Source organism: Rhinatrema bivittatum, chromosome 15 (genome assembly GCF_901001135.1).
Source record: "Rhinatrema bivittatum chromosome 15, aRhiBiv1.1, whole genome shotgun sequence".
Taxonomy (NCBI): Eukaryota; Metazoa; Chordata; class Amphibia; order Gymnophiona; family Rhinatrematidae; genus Rhinatrema; species Rhinatrema bivittatum.
In genome coordinates, this window is record NC_042629.1 from 12,144,294 (window position 1) to 12,169,561 (window position 25,268).

General features: G+C 41.7%; 1 long non-coding RNA gene across 1 annotated transcript in view; it reads right to left on the bottom strand.

Moving 5' to 3' along the window:
• Positions 1 to 366: 366 nt before the first annotated feature.
• Positions 367 to 25,268, bottom strand: part of LOC115076445 — a 46,506-nt gene continuing 21,604 nt past the window's right edge. Inside the window, exons 2-3 of the long non-coding RNA XR_003852763.1 lie at positions 831 to 909; positions 367 to 449 (exon numbers count right to left, since the gene is read on the bottom strand). This is a non-coding gene — a long non-coding RNA (uncharacterized LOC115076445). The remainder of the gene's footprint in view (positions 450 to 830; positions 910 to 25,268) is intronic.

The following is a 25,268-nucleotide window of genomic DNA, read 5'->3' on the forward strand; positions in this document are numbered from 1 at the left end:
AGCTGAACTGTTAGCCATATAAGCCATGAGTGGGACGGAGCCACTTCAGGGCAGAGATGCTTATCCAGCTAATTTAGCCACATGACGACTTTCAGCATTATCCAGCTAACATAGCCAGATAATTTTAGGGCAACCAAAGAGCAGTCCTAAAGTTAGATGGATAAACTTATCAGCTGGGGATATTTATTGGCACACCCGGCCAATAGCCGAATATGGACCTCAATATGCAGATTAAAATGCCACTTAACGACTGATGCAACAAGATTTAGTATGTACATGGAAAAAAGCTGAAAGCTCAGTACTGCTATAATCTTGCGTGGGACCCGGAAAATACTTTGAAAAAATAGGGTAAACCAATGTACTTACCATGATGCTCTGTTCTTGTTTCCTCTTGGCACTTCCTCCTTGCTTCCAAAGTAAGCCTGGCTCTTGGGGGTTGTTTGTCAGTGCTGAGGGGAGGAGTGGGAGAGCTACTAAACCCTATGAGTATGGTAAACCCTTATTTGCATTTTATATTACTTTATTGATGTTCACGATGATGCTAATTTTAGTCTATTCATGCTTTCCATGCATGCATGATATTTTTAGTGTGTATAAGAGGGCCTTTACATGCATGTTAAAGTTTAATACATAGCCCTCAGTCTGTGCTGTCACCAGAGCACCTGCTTTCGAAATACTTTGGAGGCCGATATAAGGTAACACAATCTTTATCTAAATACAGATGTTTCCTTTTATTCATTTCTTGCTGGAGTATTAACAAGGGGGACGAGAACTTCTGTTGACACACACACTTCTCACTACATGTGGAACTGGCAAAGATTTGTACTTACTGTTCATTATCTTCTGGGATGAAGATGGAAACCCCTTTAAGGAACATGGAGAGTCATTGGGAAAATCCAACGCCAAGCTCTGGAGAACAGAAGCCAAGGTTGTTCAATGTGGCTAGCCACAGACAAGAGAAAATGAATGCTCCCTGTATTTTACTGCAGGACTGAACAGAGATAAGGAGGTTTAATGAGAGGTGAACACATTTTATACAATTAATTCTGACTTGAAATCTGTCTCATGACAAGTGTTTATGAAGCTTTGTTCACTCTATTTGCTACGTCTAAATTTCACATACTGCACAGGATTGTAAGAAAATTAATTATGAGGCAGTAAAACATGAGCTCACCTAACAGTGGGTTTTAAGGTTGATCTGGCTTGTATGAAGTAATTTGGTATCCATGTCAGATTGCTTTAATAAGTAGATACAAAGATCAACAAATAAGCTGCAGGTGACACCTTTCCATTGGGATAAATATGGTTTATGGCTACCTGTGGAGAGTTTTTCTTCCTTCATCAGGTCAATACAGAGATGAGGCGAGGTGGATGTCACCAAACTATTCATGTGAACAATAATTTACTTGTATATCCCAGCAATATCATCCTTAGCTGTGCAGTCTAGAAACTGTAAATCCAATTTTAATCTGGCTTTGAAGCTCTGACTAAAGGACAGTGCTAACTGGAACTCTATTATGTGACAGGGTTTCAATCCTACTGCATGATTTAAGCAATTTTTTTTCTGCATTTGTTGACTACTGTAACAGATTAACTTACTGACAAGCCAACAATAATTCAGTTTAATTGCAGAGTGCTGGCAACCATCATCCAGAAATGCCACAGAAAGTGATGACTGGCACCAGCAGAGTGAAGAAGCCTGCAGCTGTGCCACGGAGCAGGAGCACGGGCACCCTTATGCCACCAGAACACTCTGCCAATGTTGTGCACCCAAGTCAGGGAGACTGCACCAGACGTTATAAAAGGCTTCTACCATTATCTACCAGTGGCAAAAACAAAAAATAAAAGGTTTGTAGGTGATTCCTTTTTAATTGCATTAACATGCATTACTGCTTTTTCAGTGCCTGGAAATAGATAAATGCCTTAAAATTAAGTAGTAGTCACTTTTCAGGCTTTAGGAACTGCAGAGTGTTTGTTGAACCAGGGTGGGTCCTAAGCTTGGGGTATTACCTTCTCCATGGGGAGAGAATGGAGATTCTTCCATCGGCATTTTATTATTGCACGAGGTCTGACCTCCCAGCAGCAGAGTGATGTGATGCTGACATTTAAGTTTGCAAGGTTATATTTATCAGTATTATTTTGTTATTAAATAATGGAGGGATTTCTGTCCTGCTTAAAACATCTCCCTGGGTCATGGGAATCAATATTTCATTGTGCGTTTTACTTCTTTTCCATATCGCTATAATGTCACACCTTGAAATGTGACTGCGCTTGTTTAATTGCTCATTTTCTGTATAGAGCAGTATGTTAGAATATATATCTGACTTCTTGGCTTAGGCTAGCGTCATGTTTGGCGTATTTAATATTTACGCTGAAGGTACAGCAGAGTAGGCAAAGCTCTGGGGCACTGGGAGAAAAGAAGCGTGCCATTTATTGCCTCGCCTGAAACAAGGGATGTGTGTGGTCCTCCCAGCTCATCTTTGGATAACATTTACATTGGTACAATGAAAAGCATCAGAGGCAGCAGAGAATGCAGAGTAACAGACTGGTTCCAAGTGATGAGTTCAGCTAAGCTGTGAATCAGAGATCCAAGGCAGTGCCAGCCATTACTTGCTTGTAATTTTTAACATTATACAGTGCTTTATGTTCATCTGCATGGTGCTACGTACATCTAGTCCCACTAGAGAAAAAAATAAGTAGGCAGTAATGATAATACTATATATGCTCCAACAGCTTTGTAGGGTAAGTGATTATGAAAAATCTCCTCGCTGGCGAGTGGCATGCTGCATCTCATCTACTGTGTAAAAAAAGTCTTCTCCTGTACATGCTACACTTTCTTTAGATACAGTTGTGCTATGTCGATGCATTAGGAGCTCAAATCTATATCCTTTAATACCTCCACTGAAGTGAGGATGTTCTGCAAAGTTTGTGACTACAGCCACTGGGATGGGGGGGGAGGAGGGAAGGGAAAAATGTGATTTCTATGCATCTCCATTCCGGTGGGAGGTGTGATACAATAATGGTTGCCGTACGCTTCCACCTACTCCTTACCCCAAAGGTACTTCAGCAAAGAATTCAATTAACAACTCAGTGTAGTGGTGGTGTGTGAGAAGCTAACGCCCAAGAGCATCCTCTCATCTTCCAGCTGTGATCTCTGTCAGGCTTCTGGATGAATTTGTGTTGTTCACCTTGGAACTGCTGCAGGATGTCAGGCTGGTCCAGTGGAGGCACTTACAAGCTTTGCTGACTGTCTGAAGCGTGCCTGAGTTTCCAATTTTGAGAGGTTAATGGATACTTGTAAATTGTCACTTTGAAGCTTGGAAACTGAGTTTATCTTGCAAAATATAGGTTTCCATTGTATTAAACTTGAAAAACCTTCTTCAGTTATAGCCAATAATCAGAATATCCATGATGGCTTTTATTTATCTTCCTGTTAAATATAAACTGAACACTGCTTTACAAAAATTCTTTCTTCCAAGTACGACCATGGGGCACCACTGGCTTTTCTGTGGCTCTCTCGTTCAGGTGTTTTTTTTTTCCTTCCAATCACACCTGAATTCCAGTGAAATGCAACTACAATAGAAAACATTACTGAGTGTTTCAAAGATTTTTCTTCTGCTTACACTCCAGGGAATTATGTATAGAAAAAGTCAAAATTATGCAAAATGAATTGCTTTTATTTTTGCAGCACTGCAGAGTTTGAATATTCTTAGAAACACATGCAGGTATTTAGCACATTAGGTAATACAATAAAGCTTATAGTAGTCTCTCTCCCCCCACCCCCCATTAGACTCTACTACTTTCTCTTCCACTCCAGATACCACCGTTCTCTATTTTCTCCAGCCAGACTCTCTCTCCCTTCCAACCCCAAGCTGGGCCCCATCTCTTTCTACCCCCTCCCAATCTGATCCTCACTACACAGTCTCTCACTTTTTATTTTTTATTTATTTAACATAGACCGACATTTGTTGGGAACATTACATCGGTTTCCAGATAACAAATAATGCAGCGTAACAAGGTTTTACAATAAAATTAAATTCACGCTGGTGGTGGGGGAGGTGCATTAAAACTATAACAGGCAGAAAGCAAATCAGGGATCGGTGCAATTCAAACTAGGGGGGGTATTAAAACTATAACATGCGGTCAGCAAGACGGGGTCAATATTATATGAAAGCAATCATAACAAGCCAGACCAGGGAGATGGTTATGACACAGGCTGGGAGGGGGAAGCAGGAAGGGGGTGGGAGGGTATCCCAAAAGAAAAAGGTGTGGGGAGAAGAAAAGTAGGAAAGGGGGATGACATTTATATTTTATGATAAATCTGTTTTTATTTTTAAAAAAACATACAATAATGAACGTTACAATATATATATCTGGTTACATACAGCATATTTTTGTAAAACTCTTATGTTCATTTTTCTCTTCCTAGTCCATTTAACTCCCATCCCTTCTCTCAAAACCCAAAACCACCCCTACATTCTATTCCTCCCTCCAAAACCCAAAACCACCCCTCCATTATATTCCTCCCTCCCTCCCTCCCTGCCCCAATGGAGTTCTTGACATTTATATTTTAAAACAAATGAGGGAAAAGGGGAAGGGAGTTGGAGGGTTGTCCCAGGAATGGGGGATACAATTATGTTTTAACACTAAAGAGAGTAATTGTAATGGTTAGGATTAGTTGTGGGGTAAGGGTGCAGCGGGGAGGGGAAACAGAGGAAGAGCCAAAGGGGTAGGAGAAAGCAGAGAGATCAGGAAGGGAGGTAGAGCAGCCAAGGGCGGCCATAGGCTGGGCAGGGAGGCCAATAGCAGCCTAGGGTGGTGGAGGGAGTAGGATCAAGAGGTGAGGAAGGGGAAGAAGGGGATTGCAGGCACTTTCCCCCAAACTCTCTAATCCTCCCACCTCCCATCACTATCTAACAGAGCAGCACATGCTGATGCTACCTCCCTCCATCAGGACCACCTCCTACTGCAATCCTACAGGCTGAAACTGACTTTCTCCACCCATCGCTGTCAGGCCTGCTTTGCTTTCCCAGTTCCTTTTTCCTTCTACCTGCCCAGAGTAGGTAAAATTAGGAAGATTAGCAAGATTATGCATGCAATGGTCAATTATGTGCCAAATTATTCAGATGCATAATTCCATGGGGTGTACTGAGCCCCTTTCAGTATTTCCAAATACATTTATGATGAGTCACATGTCTAGTCTACTTCTATGCAAATAATAAAAGGAAAACTTTTCTAGAAAGCACAGATTAACTCCAAATTCAGTTAAAATATCAACATTGCCAACATTTAACAGATTTATTTTTGAGGAGAATGGGGTAGATAGGGTAAACTAAATATTTTTATACCCCTACAGTTCTCAAGGGTATCTATGATATGTCTGTGGGCAGAAGTGCAATTTCTATCTTTACTTTCTTGTTAATATTACATTTTTAGACAGTCAGAAACCATGTATGAGGCAGTGCCCCTAGTGTTTCCCTATTTACCTGTGCAGGATCAGGTTAGATGCCTGATCCACCTTAAATTTCTTAAGGAGAATATGCTCTATGGCTGGGATCCTGCATGGCAGGTGGGGCTCAGAGGGCGTAACCAGATACTGGGAATAAGAACTGGGATCCAGGTGGGGATAACTAGACCAACCCCCAGTCTCCAGGAGGAAAGCAGCTTCTGTTATGTAACACTGTCTAAACACTGAGCTGAGTCAAAGCTGAACTGTGAGTACTGAGTGAAGCAGTACTGAACTAAGTAAAGAGAGTACACTGTTCTGAAGGGAAGACAGTCTGTTGTGCATGTGAAGCTGTAATATACTGTTTTACACAAGGCTGGAATCAGACTAGTTTGTCTCCAGGCCTGTGGTAATCACCGCTCGGTCCCACATATGGCGTCATGCATGGGATTTTTCTAAAGCTTTGCACAGGAAACTATGAGTGGGCCTGGAAGTGGTAGGTTTGTACCACTAATAGGAGATGCCCAGTTGGAGGTAAATAGGGAATTAAAAGTGATTTATTTATTGCTTGTTATGCAGACTTTTTTTTTAATATACTTTTTTTTGCCTTGAAAAATGAAAAGAGGAAGTAACACTGGTGTAGCAGGGCTGTACTGATAGGGTGTGGCCCTGGAAAAGCTGCCAGAGTGGGCAAAGAGTGCGGTGAATGGAAGCAGGGCAGGGCCCTCTTCCAGCAAGCAAGCCACTCTGCAGGGAAGGTGTGCAGCCACAAGAAAACCTGGAGTAAAGAAGCCAGGGTACTGCAGCACCAGAATGTACCTGTGTGAAAGCATGACTGATGGAAGGTGGAAAGCACCAATCCAGAATGTACAGGAAGGAGAAAGGAGGTTATAAGAGAGCAGAGTCAGCTGGCCTGGGCTGAGCAAAAACCAAACCAGAAGCACACTGGGCCTGGTCAGCTTCTATTTGGAGTGGAGCCTCTTGGATTTGTCAAGAAATGGCAAAACAGAGTGCCCAGGAGGTGGCATTACAGAGTGGCCAGTGGGCTGTAGCACCAATTGGCCTGAGGATGATGCTACAGGAGGTCTGGAGGAAGTTCCTGTAGGGTGCCCAAACACTACTGGGAGTCCAGAAACTGCTCCCATGAAAAGCACAAAGAAAGTGGCTGTGAAGAACCCTGAGAGAAGGGTCACAGAGAGCCCTAGAAAGAGTGATGCAGACTGTACATGAGGGGGCAGTATTGGAATGTTGGAAGTGGACGGTTAGGAGGTATTAAGGAAAACCCTGTAGGATGCCCAAACACTACCGAGTCCAGAGACAATTCCCTTGAGAAGCTCAGAGAGAGAGAAGGCATGGAAAGGCAAGCAAGAGACACTGCAGAGAGTCCAGAGGATGGTGCTGTGGAGATCCCAGCGAATGAGAATTCAGAGGAGCCAGCAACCGGTGTGGGAGAGTGGCCAGAATGTACAGATGAGGGAACTGCGGAGAGCCCAGAGCAAAGTGCTGCAGACTGTGCAGAGGAAGAAACCACATAGAGACTCCAGTAACTGAGGACACAGAGGAGTCAAGAAGGGGCTCTACAGCAGAGATACTAGATGCCAGGGAAGTGGACACAGCTGTTGATAGAGGAACCCACACTTGTAGTTACCCAGTTGGTCCATAAAGCTCCATTGGGGTGGAATTCAAACCCAGAGCCAGCAAAGGACTGGGGATGTGCACTGTGTGAACGGAACACTGGGTGATGGTCCTGATGTTGTAGAGGGTAACCCTAAGAGATGAGGGGTGAGCATATCACTAGGTCCCCATTCCCAGGCAAGGTGGTAAGCCAGAGGAAGGAGAATGGGATGTCTTGGATACTTAGCCCAACTGGTCCAAGCTGAGGGGAGGGGTATGTGAAGCAGTACCCCTAGTGTTCCCCTATTTATCTGTACAGGACAAATCAAGATGCCTAATCCATTTTAAATTCCTTAAGGAGAATATGCTCTATGGGCGGGATCCTGTGGGGCAGGTGGGGATCAGAGAGCATACCTGGAGAATGGAGAATAAGAGCTGGAATCCAGGTGGGGATAAGCAGACCAGGCCCAGGTCACCAGGAGGAAGGCAGCTCCTGTAATGTAACACTGTTCAAACACTTGAGTTGAGATGAAGCTGAACCGTAGTACTGATGAAACAGTACTGAAACAAAAGTTCTTAAGGGAAGCCAGTCTACTATTGTGCATGTGTGAAGCTGTAATAAAGATATAGTGTTTTAAGCAAGGCTGTAATCAGACTAGTTTGTCTCTAGGCCTGTGGTAATCACCATTTAGTCCCACATATGATGTCATGAAAACGTTGTAAAAGCAGAAAGTACTATATTCTATAGAGATTCTTAATCCTACTATAACATCAGGCTACAAAGTACTGATCTGCTAATCAACCTAGTAACCTGTTATTAGCCAGGATCATTTCCTCTTATATCTGCAGGTCATCAGAATGGAATGGATCTTCCCTTTTCGATCTCCCAGGATTAGCCATTGTTGGAGACAGGATCCTAGGCTTGATGGAACTCTAGTCTGACCCAGCGTGGTACTTCTTCTGTTCTTATCTGAAGTCTGCAAGTTCCGACGGTTCACTTAGCCAGGCTCGATTTTACCAGAAGGCGTGCCTTCTCAGTAGCCGGCCCTTCAATCTGGAATTCAATTCCTGATGAGCTAAGACTAATATCTTCTCTCAAGGAATTAAAAAAAAAACAAACCCTAAAACATTCCTATTTTCAATGGCCTTTAAACAAATTGCTGCTACTCAGCAACAGCCACCTAAGCTCTCCCATGGTGCTTAAACAGCACTACCCTCATCCGAATTGACCTCTCTCGTATATCTCGTATATATTAGCAGGGCCAAAAATGTGGAATTCCTTACCCGCTGAGATTCGGACAGAGGAGGACATTAATAACTTTAGGAAGCAGATAACAACCTGGTTATTTGAACAGGCTTTTAGCCTAAATAGTTGATCCCGTTCACCATAGTAATACAGAGACACTAGGGGAGGAAGGAGATGAGAGTTGAAGAGGGAAGGAGGGGAGATGGGTGGGCAGGGGGGAGGAGGGTAGATGGATGGGTGGAGGGAAGGGGGTAACCTGGGAAGATGTGGCAGAATTGTTGGGATTTGAAAGTGCTTAGTTTTAATGTATTTTTAGCCAGCTAGCCTTTGGTTTTAATGTATTTTAGCCATGTAATATGTTTAATGATATGTTTTTTAGTATATATGTGCTTGAAGGTTGCTACTGCAATTTCAATCAATGTAAACCGCCTTCAAATGAACTTGAAAGCCCGTATATAAGGTTGAACAAACAAACATATGTTACTGCTATTTTTGTTTATATCCTTTTACATCCTTCAGTGTTTTATGTTCTCTAATTATGTATGTTATTTTAGCCCGTAAACCGTTTTGACCAACATAAGTTGTAAAAGCGGTATATAAACATTTTAAAATACATATCCCTGAGGCTTCAGGTGCACAAGTTTCCCAGCAGAGATTTCAGGAGCAACCTCCCCAACACAGGTGCAATGCTTGTATCAGGATGGAAACCTAGAATAGGATTTCTGTTACGTAGCATAAAGATCTGCCACAGGACATCTGAATGACCCAATGACAGGAGTAAATTTATTAAACTGACTGATATGGAAAGAAACTGTAGGCTTCACTGTGACTTTGGTCAGTATACATGTAGGGCTTCTTATTTTTCTCAATCATTATTAAAAATTATTATTATTAAAAAATGTATTACTCGCTTGCTTCAAGGTTCATAGTGGATTATATTTCATGGCTTGCAGTCTAAAGGAAATCCTCCACATGATTACATAACATCATCCCCTCTCACTCATTTCTTACCAAATCCATTTAGACTTTCTACGTAAGGGAGTTTTTGCATCCTCTTTGTCTTTGTCACCCTTCTCTGTCCCCCAGAAGTACACATACTTGTGTGCATGGGTTTGATTGAGCTCGGAAAGGCTGCCGTGCTGTACGGTGGAGTGTGGGCTGAATTGCACATTCTTCCCTGAGGCCTGCTATGCAATGGGACTGCAGACACAGTATTTGTCAAAAGCAATCATGTCTGCATTATCAAGTAACTATATTCAAAATGTTTCAAAGCCTTCATTTATAACTGCTGTTCATATCAAGAAGGGTTTTCTTCTCATGACTCAAAACAACAAAAAGCAACCTGGATAAGGAGCAATATCCTAGAAGGGCTTAACCTTCTACAGCTGCCAGCTGGTATAGATCATGTCCTTCCAGTATGGATGGACCAGATGGGCTTCAGCTACAGCCATCAACTATATTACTACATAGTAGCTGGTCATTTCAGTAGTTTGTTTTATGGTAAATTATGTATAATTGTGTTCCCTTTATTGGCATTCTGTACATCTTCTAAGAGTCAGATAGAAAAGCATTTTAACAAAGCACTTTTCTAAAAAAAAAAAAAAAAAATTTCTAAGCAAGAGGGTAGAATATTGTCATATTAATTAAACAAGGATCTTAAATTTGACTTTAAAATGATTATTCTATTTTTTTTCCACTTATCAAGCCTGTTTCAGATGCATTGTGCATTCCTATACTTTTAGCACATGCACTGCATTTCATTTCTAGGTGTCTGGCTTTCTTTACTGCAGGTTATAAATCACTGGAGCAGAGGTACCCCATTCTCAGACGAGAGTTTCAGTGGTTCATTAGCAATTGGGAAATGCCTAATATATGGTACTTCTAGTATAAAAGCTATTAGTTTACAGAAAGGGAAGGATAAACAGAGCTTAAAATCACATTTTTCAGAAAGAAGCATTCCTAAGGTTGAGTCAAACCTTTTTAACTGGCAACTAAAGCCTTCTCTGCAGGTGATAATATGCAACGAGCAAAGCTTAAATCTCTTTCTGTTACTGACTCCCTAGGAAGGGCCAGAAGTGACTATTCTTCACCTGGTTAACAGTGGCCAACAAAAGAACTATTATTGACTACCAAGTTTACTGAGCCCCATAGCATAACTCATCCTTTGTAAGAATTTAAAGTATCTGCTTTGTCTTACAACTATATAAGCAAATGAATCAACATGATCTATGTGGGAAGCCATTCTAAGACAATCAATTACTAGAGGATAGATTAAAGAGCCCAAAGCAAGGACTGTTATGGTCAATAACTGAATGGAAAGTCCTCAGTGAAGGCCAATATTCATAATATTGGTTTTGATTGTGTGTGTCTTGTCTGTCTGTCTGTCTCCTAAGGAGGAGGGACGCACAGTTATGTAATCATCTGCAGCGCTGCACTATACAAATCATGATAATAATAATTACAAAGAACTCCTAACATGCTCTTTATTGCTTCATAATTTGCTGGCTTTATTTGCTGCTTATTATTTACATTAGCATTCATGGCCTATCATAAACACTGGGAGGTAGATATTCAGTGCCATTTAGCTGGATAAGTCTGAAATTATCCAGCTAAGTGGTGGCATCTGAATATCTGGCCATGCTCAGCGGCCACTACTTAGCTGGATAACTATCTGGCTTAACAGTTATCTAAGTAGTAGGAGGGATGGGGGTATGATGGGGAGGAGCTGCTTATCAGATTAATTTAGCTGGATAAGCCTCAATATTCAGCCTTATCTGGGTAAGTCAGCCAGATAACTTAGAAGTGCTATTAAGCAGGTTTAAAGTTAGCTGCAAGAACTTATCCAGCTAACTAAAATCTGGGTATACTCAGCGGCACGGCCACATCACTGAATATCTCAACTAAATTAGCCAGATATGTTTATCTGGCTAACGCCTAGGTAGCTAACTTTTTTATATATACACCTTAAGATCCTGGTTACAAGGGCCAAAGTATCTGCTTCTTTTAACAAATGACAACCACAAAAGCTTCCCTAAGGAAACATCTGCGAGTGTGTGTGTGTGAGTGTGGTGCCAGGGGAATCCTTTATATTTTTCAGGTGCAGGGAAAACACAGATGTGGTTAAGAATCCTAGTGGTAACAAATTTAAACAATTCTATAATTTCCATGGGAAGAAAGAATGGGTAAGATAAATATCAGCTGCAAAAACATTATTGCATGAAATATATTGGGTCTCCTGTCCTTTAGCTGTTGAAAAAAGAAAACTGAAAATATACAGCAGCAACAATATATGACCTTCAAAAAATGACAGTGCAGTGCATTTTTCACAGTAATGATGTCAGAAATCCCATTCTTCTCGAGTTTCACATCATTGTGTTGAAAAATGAGCTATTACATGACAGGAATTTTGAAAAACAGCAGGCTCCCTAATGGGAAGGGGCAGCAGTAATGCACAGTGATCTGCTGAACTGCCCCCACTACTCAACCTGACAAGTGCTAGCCACAAACCTGACTTCAACAAAAGAGAACGAAGGCCCAGGAGACTCTGGTGACCTCTGCAGACCACTTAACATGCAAGCCTAGCATTTATTAAGCGACCCAAAGTCTTTCATGCAGGAACAGTGGCCTTGTGGTTAGACTAATGGACCAGGTACCAGTAGACCTGGGTTTCAATTCTACTTCTGCTACTTATACTTGCTGTAACCTTCAACAAATCACTTTCTCTTCCATTGGCTCAGGCACCCACTTAGATTTTAACTCTTCAGGGTGATAATTCATTGTAGGTGTATATAATTTGTTGCAAAGGGCTTTATAAATGCCAAAGTAACTATTACAGTTTTGTCTATCCCAATAGTTTCTCTAAATTCTATATGGTTTTTACTGTGCATTTATCTAAGATGCGAGAGAATATCTAGAGGGGATAATTTTCAAAACCATACAGGCAGGGGAAGTCTGCAGGTAATTTTCGCCATGGATTTTGCACCTTTTCAAAAAGAAAATATGTGCACACTTTCCATTTGAAAATTGCACAAGGAAAAAGTCCCCACACAGATATACACCTGCAATTTTCTGACCAAAACCATGCACATAAATTTGAAAATGTGAAACTATGTGAGTTGTCGTCTCCACTGACCTAACCCCATCTTGGAACAGCTCCAGGAAAACGCAGGGAAAAGGATGAGGGTTGTAGAGCTATATGCATACAGGCTGGACAATTACAAAAAAAAATGTCTCCTACTCCTCACTTTATATTGTATATCGACAGATGAAATGTCCAGTGCATACAAATCCTTGTACAGTTTTTCCTGTAAGCTGGAAGGTGGGTTTCCAAAGAAAGAAAATGGCCCTGGTAATTATTTTGCTGGCATTCACTCTGGCTAATGCAATAACTTGAATGCTAAATGTAGTCAGTTGAAAACTAATTGCATTGCTTCTCAGACCTGCATCAATCAAGCATTTATTTATCCTGTTAAACTTTTATGTCTTCTTTAGGCTTTCATGGTCAATTGAAGTGCTCTGGTTGGGCACAAGATAAGTATTGACAGGGCTGGCTTCAAAACTGGATAATGAAAGCTGAACTTTTATTGGAACAAGTAAGGCTATTAAATAACTCAATTGTACTATGGTATATGAAGAGAGGAAAATATCAGAACACTGATTTATTCTTGTTACTATCAGAACAGTGCGGCAGGCTCTCTAGGTGATTATGATACCCAAATGCTAATCAGTATCTTGGAAGGGAATCATACTGCCTATATTATGAGACTGAAGCAGCTTAATAGTTTAGAAAACTGTATCATACAGTAGATCCTAAAGTTTAAGAGAGAACCATAACCCATTGTCAAAAAATAAGAGTGAGGGCACAAGAGAGATTTGTGACGTTTCAATTTTGGTCTCATTGAAAATGACCTCATTTTCAACAGAGCAGGACTAGGTAACAGGTCTGTGCTCCACCTCTTCCCAAATCTGACCCCAACTGGTCCAAGGGCACTGTCCAAAGGCAAGAGAACTCCTTGCAGAAGCACTTCATTAGAGTGAAGGGAGAAAGTGCTACAAAGAAGTTACTCTGCAGTTTCACAAGCCTTTATTTATTCACAACTGAGGAGAAATGTCCTTCTCCACCACAATTACTCATCACTAAAATGTAACTGTGCAGATTTCTGACTGGAATGCAATATGCTCACATATCAGCCCCCTCCCTTCCTTTCTCTCCAACAAAAGTCTAATAATGTGATTTAACTTTAATAAAGAAATAAATAACCCATTCAATACCAGAAATCACCACAATAATATTATTGTTATATGCAGCTGCTTGTTAGTTAAATATATTTTACAGTTGTGAAAAAATGGCTTTAACATCATAAAGAAACACAGCAGAATATGATAGGGAAGGAGCATTAAGGGGTGCCATAACAAAATGTCATAAACCAGTCAACTATACTGAGGTTTAATTGCAAATAAAAAAAATATTTTGGTTACCATATGATTTGTCACACAGCAGTTTTAGAAATAATTCCGATAACCACTGCTCTCTGTTTCTATGCCATACTTAGATAGAACTATGTTTTTTTCAACTAATCTGTTCACATATTTGATGGAAATAATTTTCTTATGATCATCAGCACAGTATCTAGAAAGATTCAAGCTTATCCTGATCCCTCAAAGCCAGCCTGATGTGAGAAGGATCAATGCTCTTTATAGTTTCAGCAAGTATTTGACTGAACCAGGAGGATACAAACCCCAGACATGGAAAAGGTCTGAATTAATCAAAAACATAAGTGTGATGTGTAATACCTCTGCTGTGACATTCTGTCATTTGCAGAAATAGATGCCCCACAGAGAGCAGAGATTATCGAACAGTTGCCTGGTATCATGCTATAGATCAGTGCTTCAATGCAATTTCTAACTGCAGAAACGGGAAACATCTCAATAGCTTGGCTAAGAATGAGCAACTTTGCATTGAATCTGACCACTTTTCTCCAGTCCAAGAGTCATCACCAAACCTGATGGTAGCTGAATGAAATTCTGGTTCTTCAAAGATTTGACACATCTTATCCTAGTTATAGTTAGAATAGTTTCTTGGTGAATGATGGAACTCTTATCTCAGAGATCATTTGTTGACAAATATTTTTCAAAATATCACGAACACTAGTTGAGATTCTGCCTTAAAAATTCAAAACTTCACCTTTCACTCAGTAAACATCAGAACAGGGACAGACTGTAGCCGTATCAATAGGAAGTCAAAATTTCATTCAAATCAAGAATTTTATTTTTTTTTTAGGGGAATGGGGAAGTAATCGGATTCACGTGCACTCCAAAGGTGCAAGCCAAGTTTCCAATGACTCTGATCCCAGACCTTTATGGGGGTAGTTTTCAAAGACATTTATGCACTTAAAAACCTTGCTTTACGCATGCAAATGGCTATTACAAAATCAGCAGAGGCTCTGTGCATGTAAAAGAGGGTAACCCGGTTTCATGTGTACTTTTACACAAACTGAACTGAGACATTCCAGGTGGCAGCACTTACACACATAGGGGCAGATTTTCAAAGGCTACGCACGTAACATACGCGCATGACCCAAGAAAATCTGCCCCCGCGCGCTCTGAGCCTATTTTGCATAGGCTCGGCAGCATGCGCAAGCCCCGGGACTCACGTATATCTCGGGGCTTCGAAAAAGGGGCGGTGGGTCCAGGGGTCCGGGGGCGTGACGGCGGTCCAGGGACGGTCCCGAGGCCTCCTTCATTGCGGCTATGCCGGAGGTTTGCGCGCCGGCAGCTGGTCGGCGCGTGCAAGATACACGTGACTTGGGCAGGTGTAAGAAATAAAATAAGGTGTGGGGGGGGGATTTAGGTAGGGCTAGGGGGTGGGTGGGACCGAAAAAAAAAGTTCCCTCCAAGGCCGCTCCGATTTCGGGCCCTCTAGGGCTCGGCGCGCGCAAGGTGCACAAGTGTGAACCCCCTTGCGCGCACCGACCCCGGATTTTATAACATGCGTGTGGCTGCGCGCGCATGTTATAAAACCGGGCGTAGATTTGTGCGCGCTGGGTTGCGCGCACAAATCTACGCCTGCACATAAGTTTTAAAATCTGGCCAGTAGTTTAGATTTTAAAAGGTCTGCTTATGCGTTTATGTGCACAAGTTACACCCTCCAAAGAGGAGGTGCACCTTTCCATGATTAAATCTCAGCATGTACCTGGCCACTTGCCCACGAATATTCAAAGCATATTTATGTGCAAAAGTTCACTTTGCATATCCTGGGTAAAGTCTGCGAGCTGTTTCAAAATTACCCTCCCTATGTGTATATATGATTCATTTTCTTCTGCGGTCTTCATGAATATGTTCTTAAGATTCTAGGTCTAAACATGCCACCCATATAGAGATTAAACAAAGTCAGCTGTTCTCATGTGTGGAATAGAAGTGGATTTGTAAAATAAATCAGCTTTAGTGCAAATATACTGCAAATTCAGGACTCAGTTCTGCAAAATTCCTGAGATCCATAAACAGCCAAATATTTGAAGACATTTCTCAAGCTGAAAAGAAATGTGTGCATAATTTCCATTGAACAGAGGCCTACATGAGAAAAAGAACCAACATGAAGCTACTTGCTGCTAGGAAAAGACAGACTGACCCATCCAGCCTTTCCAGTGATTCCTGGCCACAGAATAATCAGTGGTGGCTCACAATTCTGTGCCAATTTAGCACAATCTCTCAGGGCTGTACTTTGCTACATTCTTCAACCATTTAGACAGAAATGTACAGGTATCCATAAGCATTAGAAAATCTCTTAGAGGTGTTATTACAGCACAGTAGCATGCTAGCTCATGGGTAGAAGTTGACCTTCAAAGTGTTGTGTTTCAGTCTTCATAAACTTGCGAAAACAGTAATAACATTCCGCAAATGTGAACCAAACAGTCAAGCAAAAATGAAGAAAAGACACAAGCATAGATTTCAAAGAGTGAGAGTTGATCCCGCTTGTGATGACTTACTGTGCATAGATTAGAGGCTCCCACCTCTTTCTGTTTGGAACTCATTTACTGTAATAATGAAAATAATAATAAACGATAATGGAGATCTACTACAAAATCCAGTCAGGCTAAGGCACAGTTTCCAACAGGGGCCCCAACAAGCATCATCCAAAGTCTTTGGATCTTTGGATGATGCTACAACTTGAACTGAGCATTTAGGGTGCAAGGCCTGCACTCCCTCAAAACCTTGCACCCTAAAACCTTTACCTGACGTTTTGCCATGTGCAGTTTCCCACTGAAAATAGTTCAGGGTACAAAAACCCCATGGACTTGGCATCTGCTCTTTTTGCAGGCAGATCATTGCTGGAAAACCATACAGATACATTTGAAAAACCCAAATTATGTGTGCTGTTTTCCAAACCCTCCCCAGCCAACTAAAAGCATGCAAATGCTTATCGCCAGATCGAGTAAGGGCTCTTACTCTTGACTGAAAAATAAGCATCAAAGTAAAAGAGATTTTTACAAGGGAGACAGCAGAAAACATACGAACAGTCACAAAGAATCAGTCCATTTTTCACTCAATGAGCTTTAGCAATAGTGCCTCTGCATTTCCTGTCAGTCACACCACGGGAGCCCTGCTGAGATGGTGAAAGTTTGAAATTACTTGAATAATTTTACCCCAGGCTAGGCAAGCTGAATGATCAGTGAGCTATGCTATCCACTTACAACAAATAGTTTTATGATACTGTGGCTGATAAAACTTATCTCTGATCTCTGACATGGAGAAAGGCACAATTACAACCAAAAATGTTACTACATGAGAACACACTGAAACAAGGTTGAAGCAGTGATGCATGCCAAAACAATAAAATAATCAGGAGATCATATCAAAATAGTTTAAAAGGAGAAATCTACAGAATGGAGAAACATTTTGTACCAGATTGCCTAAATCCGAAATGTAAAGCATACATAAATTTATACCAGTTTTCAAAGCTAAGTTTACTTTGAAAATTATCCCACCAAAACTACCTGCACACAATTGCACATGCTAATTAGTGTGCAGACTTTTTTTTGTCAGAAAAATATATTTGCAAACCCATCCCAACCCTACCCCCAGGAACACTTCTGCTTAGTCTGGGCTGGCAGAATGCATGCAAGTTTACCCACGTTGGGTGGGCAATTTTGTAAATGGCCCTTTCTGTGGGCATAGGACTGTTTCACCTGCACAGATGCCTTTGAAAATTATGCTCCGATACTACTCTTATTTCATCATTATTATTTAATATATTTATATTCCTCCTCACCAGGTCTGATATGATTGCCCAAGGTGGTAGACAACATTAAAAAGTGAAGAGAACAGTATAACAATAGTACACATATCCAAAGACTAAAAACTAAAACTGTTCATCTCTACATCTTAAGGTCGCCAGACTGCCTGCCCATCACATAGTCCCAGAAAGATGTTATGCCTTAGGATGTTTTCCAAAAAATAGTCTAATAGTTTCTGGGAGCTTATGCCACAGTGGCAGGCAAGCTGAAAAATCTTAGTGATGCTCAGCAATATGGTGAGGGTTTATGTGTATGGATTTATTAGACATTGCTGAGTGTCATTGAACAGTTATTTTCACCCAAAGAAGAAGTGATAAAGACTCAATTCCGTGGTGTTTAAGGCACCACCATACATAGATGCTTTTTTTAATATTGCATTTACCTTCCCGAGCTTACAAGTAGTTTTGTTAGAAGCTTCATAAGAAAATTGCTAAATTAGATAACTTAAGGAAAGGAGAAGAGGATGGAAATATGGCTGATTGATTGATGGATGGGTTTTCTGATAACACAGCTATATTGAATGAAGTAAAAGTCAGGGCATGTGACCAATATTGAAATGCAAGGAAGCACTGTAATGGTAGAATCCTAGCTCTGAAAACTCTTCCCAGTAGAAAGTCGTGAAGAGCCTGGAACTTACTCATTTTTATGCCTGGCACTGCTTGAATAATATTTCCCAGAGTATCGGCTGCTTGAAGAGCTATTGGTATTGTTGCCTATAGGACAGCAGATTTGATTTCTTTCCATACAAATTCCGATTATAACAGCATTAAGCTGCTCCAGGCACTGTTCTACGTAAGCAATGCAGCACATCTCTGGTAATCGAGTTGCTTAGCCTTCGGCCCTCATCCCTTTTCACTCCCAGAAGGCATGTTACCATGGCCAGGTAAAGCACTCCCTCTTGTGTCTCACTGCTAGATTAAGTCATTGCTCTCACCATGTGGCATGTCATTCAGTGAGAGACAGTGACAAGGAAGGCAAGCTCACTCTGCTAGGCACCAGAGCTGTGAAGATATATTTAGCATGATTCCAGTGGGGACGTCTCAAATTCTACATAATCTACAGTCAAGTTTGTGAGCTGCATGAAACACGGAAACAGGAAAGGACTGGAAAATACACCACAGGGGAAGTTATTAAGCAATGTTAATGCAGCACTCACTGCTCTGTCTTTTCTAATTTAAAGGGATAATCTTCAAAGACGCTGCTTCATGCATGTAAGTGGTTCTTTGAAAAGGGTGTATAACATATGTGTGCACACGCTATCTGATCACGCGTGTACCTTTTATGCGCACTGATATTGGTGTTCTGGGGAAACGGGATTTACTTGCAGACTATGATTGTCGAACATCTGCATGTACTTTTACACCCAGAAGTCACACACTGTTAGGATCAGTGTGAGTGACATCCTGCATGGAACTTCATTCGGCACAGCACACAAGGCCTTTGACAGCTAGTGGTAAAGCCTGAGAGTAAGAGCTATGCAGCATTTTAACATTAACGTCCCTACATGCAGGATGCAGTAACATCTCCTTGCATTTTGCATGGAAATAACACTGCACCGAGACTGTATGGCAAATGAATTTGTATCACTGCATGGAGAACATATCTCAAGAGCAACAGTCGTTCATGCTGTGCACACTCCTGCAGTGCTCTGCATTCTGGGAGGCCAGACCATCACTGAAACAACATTTTACTGCAAACATCTTCATCGAGCTAAGGAGCAACACTAATGCTGACTCTCAGCTCGCTGACATTCAACAAATTCTGACTAGGGCAGAGAAGTGAAACAAAAAATGCACGGAGAAACAGCAAATCCTGCAAACTGCATGCAAACATTCCAGGTGTGTTGGCAAAAGGTAACAAATTGGTACATTTGATACAAATGAGTTTCCTATAGCCAATGCTGACTTCTTGAACAATTAATATTGAAGAATTACTTTAGGGAAGACTGACAATATAGAAAATATAGTATCGACACTTTCTTTCTTCGATAGCTAAACCACTGGCTCTAGACCTGGGTAATTTTCAAATTAATCCCCCAAATCAAGTACAGGATTTAGGTATCCACCTAGATGAGAACCTTACTATGAAAAAGCACGTCAATAAATTAATTAATACAGGTTACACCAAATTGTGTATATTATATTGGTTGAAACTTTTCAAGACGTCAGAACTGTATTGCAAACTCTAATTTTCTCAAACCTAGACTACTGTAATTCCTTATTTCTTGGTCTTCCTGGATCCCTCATAAAACCATTACAAATACTACAAAATGCTTCCTCAAGGCTTTTGTTAGGATTCGGGAAATTCAATCACATTATACCCTCACTGATTTCACTACACTGGCTGCCAGTACAATCCCGAGCTAATATTCAAAATCATTCATTCTGGTAACATCAGTAGGTGTGACATTGCAACCATACACACCGCAGTAAACACTAAGATCGCAAAATTAAGGATTACTGACTGTCCCCACAATACGAAGCACACACCTGATGCATGTAAGAGATCGTGTGTTTTTCACAGCGGGCCCAAAACTTTGGAATTCTTTACCTGAAATGTTACATTTGATTCCGGATAGAAAGAGATTTAAATTGGAACTAAAAACAGGGCTATTCAAAAATGCAACAACCTAACTTAAAACATCAGAATGTAGAGATCTACAACGAATAGGACAAGGGATACTATTTGATGCATGAGAAACAAATTAACGAGAGATTGTAAGAATCTCAATACAACATACAGAATAATATGTGAAATTCACATCTTATGGCCTTAATCTTTAATTAATGTGTATTTGAACAATTCACTTGATAGATGTTAATGCCTACTTATGAATTCTTCCTATGTAACCTGTCATTATTTGCTGATTTATACCTATGAATGTAATTATTGTAAACCGTTGTGATTTTTACATAGAACGACAATATACAAAATATCTAAATAAATAAAATAATGAACCTTATTGAGGTAACAATTCAGAGGTGGAAGTAGCTGAAGGGCTGTTGTATTGTAACTGGCTTTCCTACAATACAGAGAAGGAACAATGTATATCTTTTAGACAAATTAATCTAAGAGGAAGACCAAAACCTTTTACCCAAGTCAGAGGCTGAATTCTTATAAAAACATGTTGAAAAATTGTTCTATTTTAAACTTTCTCCTCATAATGCCATCTACTTGCAAGTTAGCATTTTTAATATTTCACAACAGCGGATTATCACCTTATGCTGACATTGTATACTGGAGCTGATGCATTGCATGCTCGTCGCCCATATTGTGCTGACACACAGGTTTTGATGACCAAGTAACTTTCTTAGTTTTGTTTTGTTCTGCACAGTTTAAAAATAAATTCCTCCTGACTCTGATAAAAACAGTGGGGGTCTTATTTCCAAGTGCTTTTCCTACTCTTCAGTAGGCCCACAGCAAAACCTGTGGGAACAGCCTCCAATGTGTAAAAGCAAGAAAATCAAGAGTGCTGCGCATATGCTAAGATAGAAGTAATTAGTAAAAGTTTGCAAACCACAGGATTCTTTATTTATGGCCCCTTGGTACTAAGACACTGTCTGTTACCTGTGCCTGGTTCCATTCTCAGTTTGTTCTCATCATCACCACTGTATGGCTATCTGGCTTGATAATGAACAGGAACAGACAATCCTAAATCTATCCAGTGACAGCCCCAGTGACAAATGGTCCCTTGAATTCTTTTATAAAGACTGTTGGTGGCTAACCCTTCCACTGATGCTTTCTGCTATTGTCTTACTCCATGGGGATGCCTGGAAGGCATCCCCCAAACTCTGGAACACACTACCTGAAGACTTAAGAACCCAGCACAACATAAAGAAATTCAAAAAAGACCTAAAAACTTTTTTCTTCCGCAAATTCTTCACTCATACTCTGTCTTCTGGCCATACCAGCCATCAAATAAACTCTCAACTATAACCTCCAACCAATCGTACTTACCCTCCTCATCCTTTCAAAGAATAATTATTGTATATGACTTGTTTTACTTCTGTTTATGCTCATTCTGCTATAATGTTTCATTACTGTTAAAAAATGTTCACTTTGTAAACCGTTATGATGGCTCTACCGAATAACGGTATATAAAACTCATCAAATAAATAAAATAAATAAATTCCTTCCATTCTCCTGAGGAGGTGGTTGTGTGTAGTCGATTGCTGCTGTCAAGTAATGCAGCTGCTCTATCTGTGGGCTTCCTTTAACTACTAGCTTGGACAGGAGACCAGGCATGGCCTGACAAGAGGTATCCCCTTAGTGGAGAGTTGATAGTTAAGAACTGGATTTCTTCAAAGAACATATAGATAAGCATAGTTTAATGGGACAAAGCCAACATGGATTTAGCCAAGGGAACTCTTGCCTCAGAAATTTGCTACATTTTTTTGAGGGCGTAAATAAACATGTGAATAAAGGTGAGTCAATTGATATAGTATATTTGGACTTCCAGAAAGTATTTGACAAAGTCCCTCATGAGAGAATTCTTAGGAAACTAGAAAGTCATGGGTTGTCCTATTGTGGATTGTCAACTGGATAAAAGATAGAAATCAGAGAGTAGTAAATTTTCCAAGTAGAAAAAGGTGACTAGTGAAGTGCCCCAGGGATCTCTTCTGGGACCAATGCTTTTTAATATATTTATAAATGACCTGAAAATGAGAACGACAAGTGACATGATCACATTTGTCAATGAGACAAATTTATTCAGCGTTGTCAAATCACAAGAGGATTGTGAGAAACTGCAAGAGGATATTTCAAAACTAGGAGACTAGGCATGCAAATGGCAAATGAAATGTAATGTAGGCAAGTGCAAAGTGATGCACTTAAGGGCGCGTATGTTATAAAATCGGCGCGTTCATGTGCGCACACTGGGAACTATGCACACGCTTCTCTGAAAACTGACCAGTTAGGGAAGAGTAACCCAAATTATAGTTAAAAAATGCAAGGTTCCACATCAGGAGTCACCACTCAAGAAAAGGATCTAGGTGTCATTGCTGAAAATATATTGAAATCTTCTTCTCAATGTGCAACAGCAGCCAAGAAAGCAAATAGAATGTTAGGGATTATTAGGAAAGGAATGGAGAATATGTAGAAACATAGAAACATAGAAATGACGGCAGAAGAAGACCAAACGGCCCATCCAGTCTGCCCAGCAAGCTTCACACATTTTTTCTCTCATACTTATCTGTTTCTCTTAGCTCTTGGTTCTATTTCCCTTCCACCCCCACCATTAATGTAGAGAGCAGTGATGGAGCTGCATCCAAGTGAAATATCTAGCTTGATAACAGACAATATCATAATGCCTCTGTATCGCTCCATGGTGCAACCTCATCTTGAGTATTGTGTTCAGTTCTGGTCACCACATCTCAAGAAAGATATAGCAGAATAAGAAAAGGTACAGATAAAGGTGACTATAAGAACATAAGAAATTGCTATATTCGGTCAAACTAAGGGTCCATCAAGCTCAGCATCCTGTTTCCAACAGTGGCCAATCCAGGCTACAAGTACCTGGCAAGTACTCAAACACTAAGTAGACCACAGGCTACTGATGCCAGTAATAGCAATGACTATACCCTCAGTCTGTTGCGCTTGCCGGTTGTGGGAGGCCACAACCAGCATCCCTCACCTCAGGCTGCAGGGAAGACATTCTGGCACACCTCCGGCCTGCGCAGGGCTCCCAGTCCCCATTGGGCCATTCCTCTGTGCTCCCCGTTTCAGCCGGCCGCACCACTGCCAACATTGGCACTATACTGGCCCCCCCCCCCCACCACCCAGGTGTGCGCACGCAATCCTTTGAGGCTTTTAAAGGGCCAGTGGTGGGAAAACCCTCCCGCGGCCCTCATCGATGACGTCAGGACAAGGGACTATTCAACCCTTGCCTGACCATTAGGTCCTCGCCTCAGCAATGGGTCCTACTCTTTCCAGAGTGCGAGTTATCTGTTCTGGTTCCTGACTCCTGTTCCTGGTTCTTGTCCTTGCTCCACTCGTCTGCTGCCTGCCCTGACCTCCGGTACATCTGACGTCATTTCTGCCTCCAGGTATTGTCATCTTCGAGATACCCATGCCTAATAGGGATGTGAATCGTTTTTCAATTATTTAGATTATCGTCCCGATAAGGTTTAAATCGTCATTAATCAGTAAAGAGTGCGATACAATAGAAATTCCCCCGATTTATCGTGAAAAATCATTTTTTTTTGTTAGTGCGCACTAACCATTGTTAGTGCGCACTAACAGAAAATGATACAATTTGACACTTTTCAGGTCAGTTAAGGTCAGTTTAGGAATGAATATGTATTCCTATTGGCTGCCCTCTTATTTATTCATGTTACCAAGGTTCCCATTGACGTGATGGTTTAATATATGGGGGATGGGAAATGGAAATGGTTAGTAGCTTGACAAAAAAAGTAATGTGATCAGTCAATGTGACTAGAACTTGTGCCCTATCCCTGATACCGGGAGCGTTGTGATCTTCCTGCATGCAGTGCCGTATCCCTGATACCGGGAGTGTTGTGATCTTCCTGCATGCAGTGCCCTATCCCTGATACCGGGGGTGTTGTGATCTTCCTGCATGCAGTGCCCTATCCCTGATACCGGGAGTGTTATCATCTTCCTGCACGCAGTGCCCTATCCCTGTTACCGGGGGTGTTGTGATCTTCCTGCATGCAGTGCCCTATCCCTGATACCGGGAGTGTTGTGATCTTCCTGCATGCAGTGCCCTATCCCTGATACCGGAAGTGTTGTGATCTTCCTCTCTGCACTGCCCTGTGCAGGATCTCGAGAGCTGTGATCTTCTACCTTGCAATGCCCTATCCCTGATACCGGGAGTGTTGTGATCCTCCTGCATGCAGTGCCCTATCCCTGATACCGGGAGTGCTGTGATCTTCCTGCACGCAGTGCCCTATCCATGATACCGGGCGTGTTGTGATCTTCCTGCACGCAGTGCCCTATCCCTGATACCGGGATGTGTGCAGGAAGATCACAACACCCCTGGTAACCGGGATAGGGCACTGCATGCAGGAAGATCACAACACTCCCGGTATCAGGGATAGGGCATTGCAAGGTAGTAGATCACAGCTCTCAAGATCCTGCATAGGGCAGTGCAGAGAGGAAGATCACATCACTCCCGGTATCAGGGATAGGGCATTGTGTGCAGGAAGATCACAACACCCCCGGTATCAGGGATAGGGCACTGCATGCAGGAAGATCACAACACTCCCGGTATCAGGGATAGGGCACTGCGTGCAGGAAGATCACAACACTCCCGGTATCAGGGATACGGCACTGCATGCAGGAAGATCACAACACTCCCGGTATCAGGGATAGGGCACTGCATGCAGGATGATCACAACACTCCCGGTATCAGGGATAGGGCACTGAGTGCAGGAAGATCACAAACCCCTGGTATCAGGGATAGGGCACTGTGTGCAGGATGATCACAACACTCCCGGTATCGGGGATAGGGCACTGTGTGCAGGAAGATCACAAAACCCCAGGTATCAGGGATAGGGCACTGCGTGCAGGAAGATCACAACACCCCCGGTAGCAGGGATAGGCCACTCTGCATGCAGGAAGATCACAACACTCCCGGTATCAGGGATAGGGCACTGCGTGCAGGAAGATCACAACACCCCCGGTATCAGGGATAGGGCACTGCGTGCAGGAA